At 39.8% G+C, this 20,826-nt stretch overlaps 1 protein-coding gene across 1 annotated transcript in view; it reads left to right on the forward strand.

The window, feature by feature from the left end:
- Positions 1 to 794: 794 nt before the first annotated feature.
- Positions 795 to 20,826, forward strand: part of LOC108430898 (teneurin-1) — a 283,207-nt gene continuing 263,175 nt past the window's right edge. Inside the window, exon 1 of the mRNA XM_017703711.2 lies at positions 795 to 1,170. The gene's annotated coding sequence lies outside the window, so the exon portion shown is untranslated. The remainder of the gene's footprint in view (positions 1,171 to 20,826) is intronic.

A 20,826-nucleotide genomic window follows, 5' to 3' on the forward strand; every position in this document is an offset into this window, starting at 1 on the left:
CTCACTGGTGCATTTGTAACAGAGAATGAACATTCTCCACCTATTTAAGTACCCAAGGCCCTTCATGACGTATGCATAGCTACAATGAAACTGCTCCAATTTTCTACAGAGATTCCTTATGAAATATAGATGCTCTTACGCTGCTGTGTGAAAACTTCAGAGGCACTGCAGCTGCAGCAGCTGTTGCCCTTGCTGTTATGGAGAACACTGGGGCTATGAGCTTCTCCATATCATAGCTTGCTCCTCATCATTTTTTCAGGAGGCAGAGGCACCTCGCTCACCAGCGCCCTGTAATCCACAAGCCGTTCCACACCGGAGCTAAGTATGTCAACCCTGAATGTGATGATGATGAGGAGGAGATGGTGATAATTACAATGATTAAGAGGAGGAGGGCATGCCAATTAGAGGACAGGAGTTTGAGCATCACTCAAGAGAGCTCAGGTTCTGCAAGGTGTCTGTAGGATGCTACTCTAGCCACTTAATACACAACGTGACTCTCAAAGACCTCAAAAAGGACTGCATGAGGTCAAATCTAAGTGGCTAGGGTTAGAATACCTCGCTGTGCCATACTTGCAGAAAGAGAGAGAGAGAGAGAGAGAGAGAGAGAGAGAGAGACTGTGTTGGGCAAATTTATGTAATCGAGTTGCCATAAATATTTATCTGCACTCTTAAGTGCACTAACTAGTCAGGCTTCCCACCGAAGCATCCAAGAAGGGTGCTCTCTCACGTAATGTGAACGGAACAGCACTCAACCCCCCTCTCGTTTGGTCTGTGGTATATTCCAGAGATGCTGATATAGCGAGTATGAGAGCTGGTCTCCGCAACAGCAGGCTCTCTCCGAAGATTTGCAGTTTAGCCGTGGCTCACGGGGGGAAGAGGGGATATCTCCTAAACGCGTTGCCCCCTCCTTCACTTCTTTCACCAAGTGCCACTCTGCTCAGTTTCCGTGCAGCGTGTCATAAAAAGACAAACCCCGAATCCACTATCGCTGTCCGACGACGCTAGACGGGTAGATAGACCTCTCTCGCGCCTCCGCTCTGACGGGATAACTGAGAGGGGGAAAAAACTGAAAAAATAAGGCTAAGAGGGATTTTATATGGTGATTAGAAGTGAACCGGTGTGGACCAAATGGAATGGGACTAACCTGGTATGGCAACAAACCGAGAAAAGGTAATGCCGGCTTGTTTCGGTCTCCTGCGTATGCTAGCGGCGTTAGGTTACGCGCGCACGGCACATGTGTGGAAACATGTTACAGTGAGGTGGCGGTAAACACAGGCTTCGCTTCACTGGAAATGTCCATTCACTTCACTTGCATGTAGTGTGAAAGATGTCCGTGGAAGGTCGGCGTGCGGACGACATCAGAACTGGCATTTTACTGAGGGGAATGGCATCCTAAGGAGGGCGGCTTGGGCGGTTTTCGCCTTTTACTTCACCTGTCAGGGTGAGGGAAAAGTAACCCGCTTAGGACGAACTGAAAATACCCGTTTCCCTTATAATTTAGACGTAACACTGTCTCCCACCTGTTTTAATGGTTTGCATTTCAGGGATGTTGTTTCGGCGGCTGCACGGTTTGTTCTCTGGCTGTGATGACACTTCTCAAAGAGAACTGATGAGAATGCTGCTTTAGTCGAGTTGAATTTGATATTGATTCACTTTGTGGGCCTGCTTCTGGTGAGGGTCTTGGACAAATCACGTATTGGGGTGTTTCACTAAAAGGCGCCCAAGACGTCTCCTTCATTTTAACCAGAAATCATCCGTGTGTCTCACGTAAGATACCTTGGAGCAACAAGGCACAAAACTTTGTTTTAAGCCATTGAACAGGCGGTCCGACCGAGTTGACAGCTGTAGCAGCTGACTGTTGAAATCAGAACGCCTATGTTCCTGGTAACTTGTGAATAGGGTTACATTATGTTATTCATATGTGATGAGATACTGCTGTGGGAATGTTATTTGTCAGTGTGTGATGATTTATTCACAGGCTTTAAAATTAAATGACTACACAGGCCCATACCAATTTTGTTTCTTTTTGGATTTTTTAATTTTTTTTTATTTCATATGATCAAATATTTCAAGTATTTATTCAGTTCTGTAATGAAATTTCATAACAGTATTGTATTATTTTCTCTATTTTCAAGGGAAATGATACTTCACTTAAGCAAATCATTTTTGAGTCCTTGTAAGGCATGACATTTGCATTGGTAACGGTCTAGGTATTGTGAATGTGGCAGCTTCTCTGTATTAACTGATTAGAACACAGCACCAGGCCAGTGGGAGCTCATCATGTCTCCTTCAGTGGCCTTACTTGTCTGCACAGAACCATGCAACTTAGTTGTTAACTCTTGTATCACATGCATCATGCTGTCAATCTGCTTGTAAGCGATGCACTGTGAATCAAACACTGGCTAGTCTGGCTGCCCTTTTATTTTATGGTAGCCATTGCACTTTGGATATGGCCTTTCTTTGTCACTTCTGCCAGTATCTTGTTCCTAAGAGGTAGGCCTGCTCATTTTCCCATCAACGGTTTGAAAACCTTGCATTTGCGCTGTGAGTTACTCATGTTTGCTCATGTTTTGTGCCCTTCTTGGAAAGAGGATACTGACTGGAGTTTTTTTTCCTCTTTCCTGTGGCACATATTGGTATCGCACCATAACCTGTATTTTTTTAAGCCATAGAATGACCCCATAAATCAACACTGGGTCAGTCACAGTCATTTTCCTTTTACATGCTTTTGTTTGCAGGGAAGGAGTGGCATAGCTGTACGTTCCTCGTCTCCAGTCCCCTGAATTAATTGTGCTGATAAAAACCGAGGCAATCTGTTGCTGCTATTCGTGATTAATAGATGAGCATCTGTGCTTGTGTACTGTATACCACCTACTCATACACTCTCAGACTGAATTCTCCCATTGTTCCAGGGAGGAGCAGCCTGTAAAATAGAAGACGGCATATGCAAGCCAGCTTCAAATCCACTGGCAAAAGGAATCAGAAGGCCTTTTATTGCCATAATACAAGACTTAATAGAAACATCCATGTGAGAGCATGCCAGTACTGCCTGCTTTATGTAAATCAAGGAATACTGCTTACAAGCTGGTTTCAACAAAATCTGTTTTGGGCATTAACTGATAATTATAATGGACATGTGTGAAGATCAGTGGTGTAACTGGCAGCGTGGGCAGTTGCACTGGGGCCCGTGGTGAAACGTGACTGGCCCCCAGTTTTTTTATTGGGCCCATCAGGATTATTGGTAGGTTTGTGGCCAGTTAGTTGGACTGTTCGAGCTAGTTGTGTTAAAGATGAGCTAAACTGGAGCTCCACACTGCAACATGTATTAAAGTGTGAAATAAAAAAAATCCTCCCCATGCCTCTCAGACAATTGGTCTACTTAAAGTACATACACGGTCTGCGCCCAATATACGGTATTAAACTACTGAACTAGCTGTCGAGCTAGCTTAGCCAATCAGCTAGCCTACAGCAGTGCGGTTTGTGTTCCCAAATTTGCAAAATGAATAAAAAAGAGAAAAGAATGATGGAGCTGAGAGGAAAAGAGAGAGCGTGCTTAGAACAACAAATTCAACAAGAGAACTATGTCTTTAGCTTTAGGCTCCTCTAGTCACCTGACCACTAGTCTAGCTGGCTACTGCTTTAGGCTGTTTCCCCCCATTAGGAAATATATTAATCTACCTTCAGCTGAGATGGTCCCCATTATTGATTTTCAGACTCTAGCTAACTGATTAAGTTTCATTAAAAATGGCACATTCACCATTTGCTTACAAAAATGGTCCTGGCCTGTCCATCTTATACCTGATTTTACACAACAAGATCCAGTCTTTAATCATGTGGAACATTTTTCTTTTCTTTGTAGTTTCTGCTCAGGCCAATAAAATATTTTCATTTACATAAAGATTTTTAGACATCATAGAGTACTTAGGGAACACAGATATTGCATCCTACATAAAGGTATCATTGACCTTTAACTTCATTTGTCATATGGAATGAAGAAGTATTTGCACCGGAATGTTTGATTGACCTGATTGTGGTACTGTCATATTTCCTGGAGGGGTATCATAGTTAGGTGGGCTATTTGGTATCATACGATATACAGTATAAATCTAGAATCACTTTTTATCGCAAATAAACAAAAACAGACATTCTAGAAAATAATATATAATGTTAAATAATATGTAGTAGTCAAAGAAAAAAAAAACTTAGTTAGCTAAACCATTTTCCAAATTTCTCTAGGAAAGAAATCCAGTCTAGTCCAGTATTCACAGTTACCATCCAAATACCTAATTTATCTAATCAGTACTTCATTAAATTAAATCAGGTACTGCTGATGGAAATGACCAGTGTATTCCAATCCATGTAATGACTGGTGCAGTGAGAAGTCAGTAAGCAAAGCCATGCTCTTCTAACAATATTCATCTAACCTACATAATAAATAACTTCAAACAGTAGGTTAGTTTTTACTGTATTTTGCTTATTTACTTACTAGTGTTTATCTGTATTTATTCCAATTTTATATATAGCAAACCAAATACATTAGATGTTATGGGTGGAGTGGCATGCCAGACATAACAGTAGTGAATAACCATGCAAATTACATTAAATTACATCTTTTTTATTAATTGAAAGTAATTCTTGTACGATGGGGGACCCAGTAATAGTTTTTGTAATTTGGCGTAAAAAACCCTAGTTATGCAACTAGTGAAGACCATCCTGTACATGACAGGGTTTCCACTTGCATGTCTAAACAGCATAGTGTTACCAGCTGTAAGCAGCCGGTACTGTTTGTCACTTTTTATCTTCAAATAATTACTGTATGTGATCTCCTTGATTGCAGGATGCGATTCACTTTAACAACCACTGTGTCAGTGTTTGTTGCCAAACATGACTACATGGGTTACTGGTGCTCGTAAAATGGCTCTTACAGATGTTGCCAAGAGATGAGAGGAATTTTGTGGAGGTGTACATGGAGTAGCACGTTGAGATTCTGAGGCTGCACTCGGCGCTAAGCAGACTCTTGGCTGTCATCTCCTCTCCTGCAGAGAGGCTATGTAGCGCCTCGTGCATGCCGTACAGTGCCAGCCTCCGGGAACTGTAGTTGCCTTGAGTGAGTGGTTGACACTTCCCTGGCCTTTATCCAATAGGAGGTGTCTAAAGTGGGGCATTGGACAGCACTGTTGGAGCAGCTTAAGCCTGTCCTCGAGAGTTCTGGCTGAATTCGGAGTCCTTTGCAGGATTCTAAGGGTTCCTTTAGTTCCTGGGTATCTTTATACTTCGTTTTTGATTAAAAGAAGAAATATTTTGACAATAAATAAAACCTTTGCATATGACTTAATTTTGAGAAACAACAAAAAACCTTTTTTGAGATATCCTGTCAAGCTGCCATTCAATACATAGTGGATAAAAATTCCCCTCCAGGAAAAATGTAGAAAAACAGGAGAATTTGTGTGGGGAACCATATGATCTCTATTAGGATTACAGCATTGGTTTGCTTGCAACAGTTCTCTAGCAGCATGCTGCTTCTCTCTTGGCCACCCAGCTGAGCATAAGCAGGGCTTGCGGTTTGTATTTGGATGCAGAGCCTCCCAGGGTAGCAGTAGCACAGCTGCCTGCTAGCCTGCGTAGACTTCCTTTCACCACAGGGCTCTGTACAATCCAATGCCCCAGGTCGATATGGAGACATTTCGCCGCAGGAGCTGTCTATGGATGGAGGTTCTGGCCTTTCCTTGGCCATTAAAAGTATCACGGCACTGAAGTTGTTGTGTTATACTGATATGCATTTCCTCTCTTGTTCTTGTGCAAAGCCAACCCATTCCTATAGGTTGTCTGCCTTAGTCAAAAGCCATTGAAAAGCAGGATTCACCATGATAAGACTATCAGCATGTTTCCAGTGAATCACAAACAGGAGGAGACTGCCCAAGAGGTACAGTTGGCATATCAAATAAAACCTCTGATCTTGCACACACAAAAAACCTTTATGCAGTAATGCGGGAAAATATTTTGTTGAGGGAATAACAGTAGTGGACATATGATATTGATAATAGCGATGATCAGCAATAGTCATGGTTACTGTTGCTAAATCTGATAAGCTTTAGACAGCAGCATGTTAAATATGGAGTCTACCATGGCATAAGCAGAGGATTTATTCCCTGGGATTCTTAGTCCTCTTAAACTCCACTGAACCAAAGGTGGTTCCAGGCTTTTATTCCTTACTCCAGTAACTTAAGAATAATTCAGCCAAGATAGAAGCTAAAGCCTACAGATTGCTGTGAAAATTGAGAAGCCTCAGCAAGTAGTGATCAGTGTAGATTACATGGAAATAAAAGATTATTCTTTTAGGAAAGAAGGATTATTCTTGTAGGAAAATTTATGGTTATATGAAATTTTTAAAATTTGTATTTATTATTTATTTTTATTTTTTGTTAATTGAGGGGTTGTGTAACTGCAAAACCACTAAAGACAATGTGCTAATGTAGCTTTTAAAAATATATGACCTAAATAATGCAGACTCCACCCTACAGGTGTATGTATATTCTGTGCTCAAAAGTTCTTTTAATTTAGCAGTTGCAGAACTCTCAGTGCCTCCACTTTCTGCATCCCTTCTTTACATATATGTTTAATAAGTTGATTTTATTAATTTTAAGAAATTTTAAGAAGTTCCCATGAGTGATTACACATGGTGAGTTTGCTAAAGCAGCACTGAAAGTAGTCCAAGAGACTTAGTGAGTATCCAAGGGAGAAGCTGATTGGTTGCACCTGGTTCTGACACTGTATCTTGGGAACAGATCCATGTCATGTTGGCAGTATGGTCCAAAGGGGTGGAACAGTCTGGAAATCAAAGCTGTTGTTAAGGACATGCAATTGTGCCAGCTTGTGGCTTTATTAAGCAAAAGCACCTTGCACCTCATCCACTGCGTCTGTAATGGAAGAGGGAGTTGCTGCCTGCTGACCTAATGCTTACTCAAAGTAATTGGCAACCCTCAGATGAAAATCACTGTATAATTGCTATTGTAATGACCATTGTGCTGTTTGAAATTGTTATGTGATTGATTTTTTTTTTTTTATTATGTGATGCATTTCCATTGCTAAAAAGGATGCCACCTAGGGTTCCAGTCTAACTGTCATTACTGGTAGCTTTAAATGAAGCCCAATCCATGCACTGCTTCTATAATGAATGCCATTAACTTCAGGGGGTCGTGGCTGTTGAATCACTCTTTTGTTTTTCAGCTTTAGAATGCAAAGCAACTGTTTTTTACCTTTTCATTCAGCTGCTGCTTTTCCATTTTTATTCTTCAATCACTGTTGCTATGAAGGTGATTTGCCTCGGATTTGAACTGAGAGGTTGTTTTCAGCCCATTCCTCTTATGCAGACAGCTTGACGTGCTTTTGTGTGAAAAGGTTACCACATTGCTTGTTTTGTAGTATTGAAGAATGTATGTTATATATCACATTTTATGGCCCTGGTTTTAACAGTGCAATACTGCCCAGTACATTTGATTAATGTCAGTAACTTTCGTAATCTTCTGGATATGGTCTCACCGATGAATTATTGAATAAGCTAAGTTGAGGAAAATGCTGAGCGATCCCATGTACCCCTGGCATTTCTCTTTTTTCCTCCCTCTTTGTATGTTCCCGCCAAGCAATAAGATCACTTTTGTTACCCCGCCCTGCATTATTTATGATTTCTCATTTTATGAACTATACCCTGTGGCACTGCATGCTCTCTATCCCTATTGATTTGTACTTGCTCTAGAACTGGGCTTAAAATAATGCACTGTATAAAATTTGTGTGCACTGCCCAAGTTGATGGTGGCTTTGCGGAGCACACCAGATGATGTTTGTCAGAATGGCGAATACGGTGCCCACGGCCATTTTGGAATGGGATTACTTCCTCTGTGGCTTTGCCGTGCTTGGGAATCTTATCATACCTATGTGTCAACTGAATGGGAGGCTTGGTGCCATCCGTTCATTCCATGAGAATAGCCAGGCATGTCACATGTCACTTGTTACCCACAGTTCATCTGCAGTCATCCACCCTCCCTCAGGGCCCGACTGACTGCTGCGCCTCCTGTCTACGCTGTTGCCAAGCTTAACCCCCCCCAGACCTCCTTCAAATTACTGTCTTATGAGCATGGGAAAAAAAAACACAATTACTCAGTCACTTCCCGGAGCTTTGGCTGTGCAGCTATAGGTGACTCTCCAGCACTTCAATAAGGCCCCCGCTCCGTCCACTTCAAGCACTCATTTGCAATAAGACAGAACGACTGTACTCTAAAAGCAGATGGCTCGTTTTCTTCTCCATGTTCTGGTGCGGTTGAGTAGCTTGCTGTTGTCATGGTGCAGGGTGCTATTAGGAAAGTGTAATCTATTCATTTTTGGGCTGGGGGCGGAAATCATAGATGATCCTAAGTCAGATGGATTGGTCCAAAATTAGTATGAGGAGGCAAAAAAAATCCAATTTATTTTCTTCTATCAGTGCATTAAGAAAGAGTAATCAAGCTTTGACACATGAGTGTAGCCCTGCGTTTTGACAGGATTGGCCTGGATATGGAAGAATATCCCTTAAAGTAAGGCTGAGCTATAAGATGAACTAGGATAGCAGGGATTTATTTATGTTACACCTCACTGAATACATTGTAAGCTGTGTGCCATTAAATGACTCTTCATTGTTCATTCATCATACTGTATAATACTGACCCAGCCTCAACATTAGACATCTAAGACACACATGTAGTCATTTTTTTAGTAGATAGAGATGGAGCACACCAAACATGTTTGAGCCTTGGGCTCTTATAATGGTATAAACCAAAATAAAGAACTAGGGACAGCAAATACACAAATATAACTAATGATAGCACCAGAAGAAGACCCTCCAACTCTCTGTATGATGCCATAATGAAAGAATAAATAAAGGGCATTAAAAAATGACTATTAGACACTGCAATATACTGGAGGATCCAGCCTTAAATCCCTCTTAGGTGTGAAATTAGCATCACCTTGTCATTTCAGGTTAGGCCACCTCCAATGCAGAGAATACAATAAACAGTTACTAATCTTGTATACACAGTAGTGAATCTCCTTGATGAACTGCTGGCACTGCAGAGTTGCATCTGCTGGGACCTGTAGCTCCGAATGAAATCAGGTATTAATCAAGTCACTGGACAACTTTAGAGAAAAGAAATCAATTTTTGTTTCTTTCCAAATGCATCGGGACATAAATTGGCTGTGGCGTTAAAGCACACAGCTTGGCAATACTTGTCAAAATAATTAACTACAGATTCATTGTAGTTGCTGTGGCTTTTTTCCCCAACTTCATTTTGATAGTCTGGGAGAACAAGTCATTTCCCAATTTGAGGGTTGGAATGATGCTCTGACAGTGCTGGTGTACTTTACATTCTGCTCCCAGAACAGTACTTAGTAGCAAGTATTCCTGTGTATGTATATGTGTCTATGGATGGAAGCATGACAGTGTTGGAGCCGAGTGAGTATCACAGAAACCTACCGTATCAATCAAATTAACACTGGTCTACATTTAGGCATGTTATAATGGCACATTTGTCAAATATCCTATGTACTGAATAAGTGCACCTCTAGTAAAAAGTGAGATGTTTCTCTGTTGGGACCTGATATTTATTTTCACATCAGAGGAGATTAAGCTATTCATTTGATCTATGATGGCATGTTTATGTTTAAAACTCCAGTTGGGAATTTCTGTAAATGATTGTTTTTTCTGAGAGTGTTACAACACCTTCACAATAAGATTGCAAATATCACAGTACAACTGAAACGAATAAGAAAACAAAACAAACAAAAACAGCACATAAATAGTGCAGCATGTTCTCTGCTAATAATCTCAGACCTGAGATAACTATTCATGATATTTTCATGTGCATATCTGCCGATACTGGTGCAGATACAACACTTATTTCTATAGCTACAAAAGCAGTAAAATGTATAAAATGCAGACACTTTACTAGCTTAAACATTCTGCTCTTGTGGAAAACAATAAATACATCAAATATTGGCTTGCAATACCAGCCAAATCTAAACATTGATCTGATGCCAATAATTTTTTAAGCAAATATCAACCAATATGATTCTGATAACATTATGTGTCCCTACTACATACCCTGATTGAAATATCAGAAATACTGTATAATGATCAGTCAAAATGGACATGGAAATATCGACTTTTGGTTTGGTGTTGACTCAGAACTTGTGGCTTTGCTATCGCAGAGAAAATCACTTGAGTCTTTCTTTAGTTAATTTGAAAGCTAACTCTGCCTTCATGTTCTCTATGTTCTCTCACCACTACAACACTGGCATCTAACAGAAATCAATTCTGAACATACTGCAGTTCTGTAATGGTGTGACTAAAAGTGTAAATAAATGGGTTTTCCTCTGTCTGGAAAATTAACTTGTTTGGGACATGTTATTGAGCTCTACTCTTAGAATATTGGAGATCGAAATCAATTCCTGGATGAATCAATAGCTTTCTCAAATCAGTTTGAACCAGCCTTTCTCCCAGATGTTGTGTCAGCATGAGGATTGATGCTTCCCAAATGAGACAATCCATGTATTTCACTGCATTTGAAAATGCTTGCTCTGTTACTTTAACTAAAATATACAGTGCATGTCTTTACCCAGAATCCTAATCACCAAAAGCCTGGTGGCATTATATTTGTTATTGGAAATCTGAGGACTGGAATTTAATACTAATGTTGGTGTAGCTGTAAGCCTAACTTGACTGTGCTTGTCAAATGAGTCAGTACTTAGAGCAAGTTTCATCTTCAGCATGTTTAACGGTTAACTAGATCTTTGATGCTGTACTACTTTTTGGAACTTGGATGGTCTCCACAAAATATTTAATTAATTTCAACATGTATTTGCTGTATCTTAAAGTGTAATCTAGCCGGAAATTTATGCCGTGTAAGTATGCATTTCAGAAATAATGTCAACTACAGTGCAGGGAAATTTAAATAGATTTTTAAAATCCAAGGCCAAAAGGCCATAGTCCTTGAGTATGCATATTCACTGTGTAGAATTCATCTTAGTGCTGCACGTCCACATAGGATACAAATCTTTTAAATGCAGAATTGTCTCTTCTTTGCCTGCAGAGAACAGTCAGGGTCAAAACCTGATTTCAGATCAGTGCTGTCACTTGTGCAACACACTTCACTAAGCTTACTGCTCAAAGCTCTACAGCCTAATGCATTTAGAGGCAGAGGTAGGAATACGACTGAACTAATTTTGTCTTGCAGAATCTTGCTTTCATCTGTTTTTCTTTATGAGTAATTTCTGAGCTTGTTATTAATAATATTAGGCTGTTCAGAACAACTAATATTACATAATCTCTCTTTTGAAAAATCTTGCATCTATTGAGTAGTAAATCTGTAAAAAATCATGAATGATCTGTATTTTTTTTCCCAACTGCAATCAAACATCTCTTTGTTCAACTGAAAGCTAACCTTCCCTTTGTGTTCTCTAGTCCTACCAACATCCTTGGAATCTTAGAAATCAGTTCTGTACATGCTGTAGTTATGTAACTATTTGGTGTAGACACAGTATTTGACATATGAAAATAGATGATGATGGTTTAAAATGGTTTAAGGAGTAAAATATGGAAATAATGCATTTTTCATAGAATTTCATTTTAGATTAGTTCATGTTGTCAAGCATCAAGCTGTAGTTCCCTGTAGGCTTGAAAGGCTAAATGTGTCATTGCCTTGGAGTAGGCAATCTGATAGCGTTGATTAAGAAGTGGTTGCAGTGTGTGTGTGTACATGTTTCTTTTTTACCCCTTTCCTATGCAGAGACTGACTGAGAACAATTTCATCGAGGGTTGTGAAAGACAGCCTGCTGGAATCAGCATTTTACCACTCTGTCATGGAGGCCCAGCAGTAGACATGGCAACGTGGTGGGCTGATAAAGAAGATAACACTTCCTTAGAATGAGGGACTAGACCATTTGGAGCTACAGACTACAGTTTGACTTTTGCCTTCTTAATGATGTTAAGTCATCTTGCGGACCTCCAAGCTGTTTGTGGCAGCTTCTAAACACGTCAGTGCTGTCATTGCTTTGATTGCCAGAGCTTAAATCAATCACTGCCTATATTAGTTCTGACACAGACAGAGAACAGACTGCAGAACACACACATTTTTATATATATATATATATATACACGTAAGAAATGTAATGTGATTCTCCTCATGCGAGTTTGAGACTGCTTGATAACTGCGTTGGTAATCAAAGCAATTTCTTACTTTGACATTAAGTATTCTTGATAACCAGCTTGGAAAGGGTGCGCTCTTGAATTTTAATGCTGCTGCCCAGACTCCACGATTGTGCCATACGATTTCATAACTTTCACTATACCCAGAGGTACTGGACTCATCAGTTCACCGCAGACACACAATTTGCTTTGTACATCTGTGCATTAACCTTTAAACCCTGCCTCCTTTATAAAAAGACCATCTCCAGGCTAGGCATCATGGAAATTACCAAAAAGAAGCAATGTGCTCTACCAGCAGGATGATTTGTTCTGTACTGCCAATCCATGTGCATTACATGTCCAAACATGTGGGAGAAAGGAAATGAGGCGGGGGATTGCAGGGAGTGATACATGCCTGTGCCGACGTCTAATCTGACTCCCGTTAGCTCCTTTTTTCAACGTCCAAGTGATTACAGACCTGTCCAGCTGTGAAAAGTCAGGCTGCGTGAAGGGATTGGCATCCGTCGAGGAGGCAGGCACCGGCTGTGTTTAGCAATTAATTGCATCTTTTTATCCCTCCGGTAGGTGCAGTGCTTTAGCCGATTTATTTCTGGTGAAAATCTTGTTTGTTATCCGCATCCTAGTGGAGGGTCAGTTGTTGGGGTGTCAGGCTTGATTTGGCCTCATCACATGGTTTGATTGTTGTGTTGGACTAACTGTGGCAGCAGATTGCTTATTAACCACACATTAGAAATGAAGAAGAAAAAACTATTACTGAGATGATGGTGTTTTCTCCCTCAGGCTTTGCAAAGCTATTTGCATCTAAGACTATTCATGATAGTTCTAGGTTGAATTCGAAAAACATTTACCTCACAAACTGCAAGAGGACTTGTGAGGCAAATGCTGTCAGGTTTGTGCTTGTTGAGCTGAAAAGAGAGGATCCTAAAATAGATCATATGAAATTTACCGGATTCAAAAAAAAAAAAAAAAATCTCCTCTCCCTGAAAACTAGATAGGACTTCTAAGGGGGGCTTTCTTCTCCCTGGGCTTTGAATAAATTGGAGCAGTTCTGGAAGCTACCTAATTCACTTTGCTTTGAATGCCTACCATCTCATGATACATTATTCCATAAGTGACAAACGAAACCGACAAAAGCAAGACAAAAACTCTACAAAAAGAATTGTTTGGTTTCCTCTTCCATCTGTGATTTGTTGTTTCTCCCAAAAATAATACAGATCTGTTGTTGTTTGCTTTGTTTTCTTTTGATTAGTTTTTTAAGGAGCCCATCTCCATCTGGCCTCTGTTTTCTGCCTCTTTCTGTGCCTGTGGCTGTTATACGTTGACTGGTTAATAGTGCATGTAGAACTGAACTGCCTTGGCTGCGGCAGCGCATTAACCAAAGAAGCAAGGTGAAAGAGGTGGCTCTTTTTGAGATGGAAAATATCCAATCCTATTGGGATTATGGTGCACATGATTGTCATCTTTTCTGATACTAATCATGGCTAATTTTGGCTTCTTGAAGGAGCAAATATTACAGGGCCTTTTGTGCTTAGGATGTAAATGATTAAGCAATTAACTGTTAACTGTTCACCTAATGCTATTAAAATGGGTAAAATTAATATTTGAATAGGTGGGTTTACTATTCAAGTTGAGGCCTTTGTTTTGAATTGCAGCATGAGGGTGTAATGGCCGTTTGTCTCTGCTGGTGTTGTGTTAAGGACCACTTTTCAAAAGCAAATATCTGCAAATAAGACAAATATTTACTCCATGTTCTCAGAGAGAAAGTATAGTGCATGGTGGTGTGAGAAAATCTCATATGCGTGTGCAAAATTATGGAGAAGAACATGGTGAATGGCGACAGCTTATGATAACTAATGTGATTAATTAAGCCAAAGCTAGCCCTGGCATTTATATTTATTTTAACCTGGGCCATGAGTGGTAAATTTAACTTAACTTTGATCCACAATTTTAGGCTTGACAGTTAACAATCAATTGCTAACTTATAAAAGCAGGTTACATGCATTACATTTCATCCTGCAGAGCATCATCAACTCATCGTTTTATTGATGAGACAACTTGGGTAACAGTTTAACATTTCAGTTGAAGCCAGTGAATAAGCGCTCAAAATCATCATGGACCTGTTATGGCAGAGACATGTCAGCAGTACTGACCAGTATCCTCTGAGTCACACTGTGTTATCACTGCGGCAAAACATACTAAGAGGTGGGTCTTCAGTGTGTGCACAGCTGTCCTCAATTTTGCTTGAGATGTCACCTCTGAAGCTGCTGAACATGATCTAGTAGTCACCTCTAGTCTCATGAAATGTCACATAGTCAGATGGCCTTGGTGTGGTCAATCCTTAACCAGCCCTGATGTGAAAGAAATGTACTACATTTGCGGACACTTATTTTAGGATGTCACAATTTAAGTACAGTATCAAAAAATCAAAACAAAACAAGGATATTTGAAATTTAATTGCTGGTACAGACATCAGCCTCATTGGGAGATCTCTTGTCTTTTGTGGAATAAACAAAATATGAAAATGGTGAAACAGTAACTAATAATCAATGCTTAATGTCAGACTCAGTGTACATTTTGTTGATAGTTCATGTAGTTTTACATGAGACACTTTAGGTTTTGGTTTATAACTCAGTTGTACTTTCTGTAGTACAGACAAGTGTGCTGATGCCCATATCTGATATTTTCAAGTACATGTCTACATGTCTGCTACCAATGCTGATACATGATCATTTGTAAAATGTACACCTTGGAACTAGACCCATCTGGATGGTCACTGTAAAAAAAATGTAACACATGTAGATGCTTTCAAATGTAGTTAAAAAAATGTATACCTCAACAGATATTGGTTTATAACAGTACAACAGCTCAATATCCTATATTTCACCTTATGAACTTCATTTTTTGTAAACATACACAAATTCAAAAGTTGTTGCCTGAAACACACTCACCATCTGAGATGCTTATCCTCTTGGGTCAGCAGGGGCCGCTGGAACCTTTCCCAGCACTCATTGGGTAGACAGCATGCAACAATCACCGTTTGTGTTCAAGTACAGGTGAAAGTAGATTCACCAGTTTGTTTTAAAATGTTTATGTATCGGTATTGGCAGATCTGTACACATCAGATATTGGCATCTTCCCACAATTCCCGTTTCAATTCATCCCTAATCTAAACATCTGGTGTTTACCTTTTTTTAGAGCAAATACCTGCCAATGCCAAAGTGATTCCAATATCATGATAGATCCCTACTGCTTTACTATAATTTGTTTTAAAATATTTTTTCCAGACCCAATCCCATCTGCACACATACTGATAAGTAATTATTTTGCAAATATAAAGTGTGGGTGGCTACTATATGCCATACAAGATATTGTAACGTTGGGGAGCGATGGAGGCGGACACGTGCAGAGAAAAGCGAGATTTATTGAGGGCAAATCAGGCACAACAGGACGAGGAACACAAGAACGCAACACAGACCAAGGGAACTGGAACCAAAACAGACAAGCACAGGAACCGACAGACACTGGGACAGAAACAGAAGGAGCGACAGGAACCACAACAGGAATGGGCACGGACACAGACAACAGTAGGAAACAAAACCACGCCAGGAACAGAGGAGGGCAAGGGTAGGACGTCCACGGAGGCAGGCGGACCTGCAGCGACGTCCGTGGACACAGGCGGACCTGCAGCGACGTCCACAGAGACAGGCGGACCTGCAGGGGGTCCGGAGGAGCGGCAACTGTCAGGGGGTCTGGAGATGCAGGTGTGCCACGGGGTCTGGCCACAGGAACTGGAGAGCCACGGGTAGCGGCCACGGGAACAGGCGTGCCATGGGTAGCGGCCATGGGAACAGGAACTTGGGCAGCGGACTGCTGCACCAGGCTGGAGGAACAAACAGAAACAGGACCCTCTCAGCCGCTTCCAAGGCTCACCCAAGCTATTGGAAGCTCACAGTGGCGCTTGAAAAGCCGAGTGCCGTAAAAAGGGTTATCTGAATGCTTTCGTCTAAACTCGTGTTGTGCTAGAGGTCAATCCTCCATGCAGCGTTGCTCAAGACGGATAGACCCAAGGCGCTTACCTGAGCTCTCGTCATCAAACACAAGGCGGGATGGTCCTTCGCCTTTCTACGGGAATGACAAGATGCTCGTGTACCCTCAGCGCCAGGGAATTTGCCATCGCCGGCTTGGTGGCGTTGGGACATGGGTAACTCGGGCTGCGTAGAAACAGCCAGAGTTTCATTCCAACGGAACAACCACAAACCGGAATTTTGCTTTCTCACTGCATCCTTGGTTGGCTGGTCTTGGTTGGCTGCATCCTTGGTTGGCTGGTCTTTCTGTAATGTTGGGGCACGATGAGGAGGCGGACGCATGTGCAGAGAAAAGCAAGATTTATTGAGGGCAAATCCAAAATCAGGGTCTAGACAGTCCAGGGTCAAGGAGCCAACATCGGGGAACAGACATAAACAGAAAAACACTAGAACACAGAAAACAATACCCTATACTACAAAGAATACATCCAACAAAGACCAGCAAACACAGAGGGGAAAACACAGGGCTTAAATACAACAGGGATAATGATGGTTCACAAGACACAGGTGGAAAACAGGTGGAACAAATCAGGGGCAGAGTCAAGAAAACAAGGGGCCAAACTGGGAAGGAATCAAAACAAAGAAGTGCATGGACAAGACTGGGAGGAGCCAATCGTGACAGATATGCATGACATATAATTCAATAAATTAAATATTTTGATTTGCTAATAGTAAGCTGGAAAGACTCTGGAAAATGCAACAATGTACCAAAAATTCAACATGTATACATGAAACAATTTGAAACAACATGAAACAAATGACATTTCTACTGCAGCAACTGCTTTGATGCTGGTTTTGTGCTTATGTACCCTGTCGTGCCTTTCAGCATTCTTTGTGGAGCCTGAAGTGTCATGTATTTTACAGCTGGTTTCTTCATTTATTGATTGAAATTGCATCTCTAAACATAACCCATCTCCTAACTGAGATACTGTAGACTTTGCAGAAGTATTCTCAGATCTAGCTGCAATTTCAGGTCTTAACTATGAGTTCAGAGACTCAGAGAAATTGTTACAAACCCACAGCGATGAAAGCGACTTTGAACTTGAATATTCAGTAAACGCAGTCCTCGTTGTGCACACATTAAAAGATTCAAGTTCCATCTGCCCCAGTGGAAACACCTGGCGGTGTTCTCATTCAAAGCTAAACCCAGTAAGGTCCCTTTTTCACTTTTACTATGCATTGTGCACCTGCAGGATGTCATATAGAGCAATTCATGTTCTCCTTTGAGTGTGTTGATGCATTCACCATATTTGGTATGGTCACGGTAAGACTGTAGGCCTCTTACATGTCAGTTTGGTTTTGTTGAATGATGGAGGTGAGAAATCTACTACACAATGAGTAGTTGGGGAAAAAAAGGTGAAAAAAAAACACTGAGGTGAAAAAAAGTCACTTGATCCAAAAAGATGCTGGCAGGCTTCATACAAATTGACAAAGGCTTGCACTGGCCTTTGGCCTCCTGGATTAATAACTAAAATAAGTGAATAAATAATACAGTTTTTCAGAACATAAATAAACACATCAGTGCATGAAGGATTGTGTTAAGCACTGAGGGCATTTAACAACATATAACGAGCGTAGGCATTTTTTTTCTGTGAAAAAAGTAGTTACTCCACAAAAGGCATTATCCTGCATCCAGCCTCCATTGTATAGTACACTGCGCACCATCTTTTGTGAGATTGGATCTTTTCCACACCAACTGAGCTCAAATGAAACAGCTGATGGTTATTTCCTGTGACATGATACTCTCGGTCCTGGGCAAGTTCTGCCTCCATTTTTCTTTTCTCTCTGTCTCTGTCCATCTTTCTCTTTCTCTCTCTCGCTCTCTCTCTCTCCATCAAGGAGCTTTGTGTCTCCGAAGGTGTAAATGTAGTAGTTTTTTATTCATTTGTTGCCTCTCACTATAGATAGGATTCTTCTTGGCATCCATTTTCTTCCTTATGAAATACAGAGAGGAAAGGGCATAAATCCTTACTAAGTGTAGCTGTTGGTGGAAGCCAGTTCATCACACCCCTAAGCAGGATGCGGAAAGCCAGCATAAGTTAATGTCACGCTGTAAAAAGGGGATGATGTGGCCATCAAATGTGGTTGACTTTCTATGATTACTCTCATATGGATGGGGATTAAACCATACATGTGTATATGTGTGTCTTTCGAATATCGGTTTAAACAGCTGTGTGTTGTGAAAGTTAATCTTCTGCCTTTCTGCTGGACTGCACTGGCTTTTTTTAGTTTAAGTCCATGGCTTGTCAGAGTGACCTAGTGGTCAAGTAGTCTTGTTTTGTCCATTCATTGGTTTAGCTTGACATTTTTTAACATTAGATATGTAAGTAATTAAGAGATTAACTGGTAACCAACAAATAAACATTTGTTTGACCAGTGCAGTGCTGTCACAGTGCTGTTTACTACTGGGGTACGTTGAGCCAAACCTGGCTCCAGTCATGCCATTTATGCATATTTCAACATGGGCTGGTAATGGGTGGTAGATATATATATATATATATATATATATATATATATATATATATATATATATATATAGATATATATATATATATATATATATATATATATATAGATATATATAGAAGTTTACAATATATTACTTTCAGTAGCCCATCTCTGCATCTTCAACTCTTTTCATCAGCATTTTAGTTTTTGGTCAAATAATTATGAACGCATTATTGTTGTTCATCATTTGGTATAAACAAAACTGAGTTCTTTTGTAGTGTATGTGTAGTGTGGTTTGAGGCCCACCTATCTGTATTACGTTTGACAGTCCATACAAGGAACACTTTGTAATCTCAGCTCATTAATACAGAAATCAGTTGTAGTGTGTATTTAAAAGTGTGAATATATCACGTATGTTACAGTGGTTCATCGTGGTTTTGGATCTCATCCTTGATATTGATATTAGCATCCCTAGTTTACATTATCAGCTATTGTTGAATAGTCCATTTAAATGATTTGCTATTGTTGCTTACTTACTGACAGAGAAAATGCAGATCATATATAAGGTAATGTTGTTATACTACTAAAATGTGCTTAGAAGTTTAGTTTAGAAGCTTAGTTGGATATCAGAAGTATAGTAGAACAATGTCTGCCTCATTTTGTTGTAGATACTTTGTAGTGCAATTGTAGTGCAACTAGGGTTAAACTGTAAATACTTTTTATATTGAAATACCAGTATGAAAGGGTACAGTTTCCAGATTGCAAAAGCTGTAATTTTGATTATATCCTACATTGTTCAACATTGTTTCAACAAGTTTAATTGAGGAAATTTAACACTACATTCTTCATTCTAATCTCAAGTCTGAAAAAAAAAAACAGATGGGCCAGTCTTCCAGAAAGGAAGAAAAGACTGGAGAATAATTAATAGAAAATAATTGGAATTAAATTACAATTGAAATTTTAGTCAGAAAAACCACAATTATATATTTTCCTAAAACATATGTAGTTTACATGATAATAGTAGTTAAATAATGTAATTTTGTACACATTTGGTATGTAATTGTTTTTTTGGTAAAAAGGTTTAAAGGGTAATATTGTTTTTTTTTTATAATTCTGCATAATTCAAGGGTTGAGATGTAAGTCATTGAGAGTGATTTGATGTGGAAAAAATACTGTCTCAAATTTCTTTACAGTGGTGGTAATAGGAACTGGGTTGTGATGTCAACACAAATACAGCCCAAACAACATGTGAACCTACACATATCTTCTGAGTTTTTATATGTAATTTTAATAAGTGTAAAATAGTGGTAAATCTGAAATCTATTTTGCCTTATAATGGCCTGCATATATTTCTCTGCCATGACTGTATTTAAAAATATGTCTTAGGCCTAAACCTTCTATGAGAACTCTCATAATGCAGTGTGGCATTCATCAGGCAGTGTGTTCATAACCATTTAGAGGAACAAATCCCTTACTGTTTGTGAAGTAGCTTTTGAAGGTCTTAAATATTTGAATATTTTATAGGTCATCAGGTTCCCATCATCACCACTCTGAATTATTCTGCCTCAACAATTTTCTATAGAATGACACATTTAACTTCAAACCATTCTGATATAAAACATATTGGATCTGTATCAGTATATGCCAGTACTTAAGGTTCTGGATGATGATGGAAAAGAAAAGTGTATTTGTGTTTAGTTTGACAGAAGTTATGAGTTGCAAAAAGTCACAAGATTAACCTCTAATCTACACCAGTTCCGAGTGCCGGAATAATGATAAGATTTGTGAAGAGATCACTGATGCAACAAATGCTAAGGCAAGGTGTAGACAGGGGTGTTAGCGAGTTCTCACAGTTCTCTTAAGCTATAGGAGCTCTTTTTTTTCAGCGCTCTTAAGGGGATTCAGCAAGGACTTAAAAAGGTTTGGAAACTTCATAATTAGTTTTCTTGAAACAAGGGCACACTGACAGAAAAACGGATTAATATGTAACATTTTCAGGGCATGTATTTGGCTCCATTTAATGGCACCCAGCTTGTTGGAATTTAATAAGAAATCATAAAT

This window comes from Pygocentrus nattereri, chromosome 8, assembly GCF_015220715.1.
Source record: "Pygocentrus nattereri isolate fPygNat1 chromosome 8, fPygNat1.pri, whole genome shotgun sequence".
NCBI classification, from domain to species: Eukaryota; Metazoa; Chordata; class Actinopteri; order Characiformes; family Serrasalmidae; genus Pygocentrus; species Pygocentrus nattereri.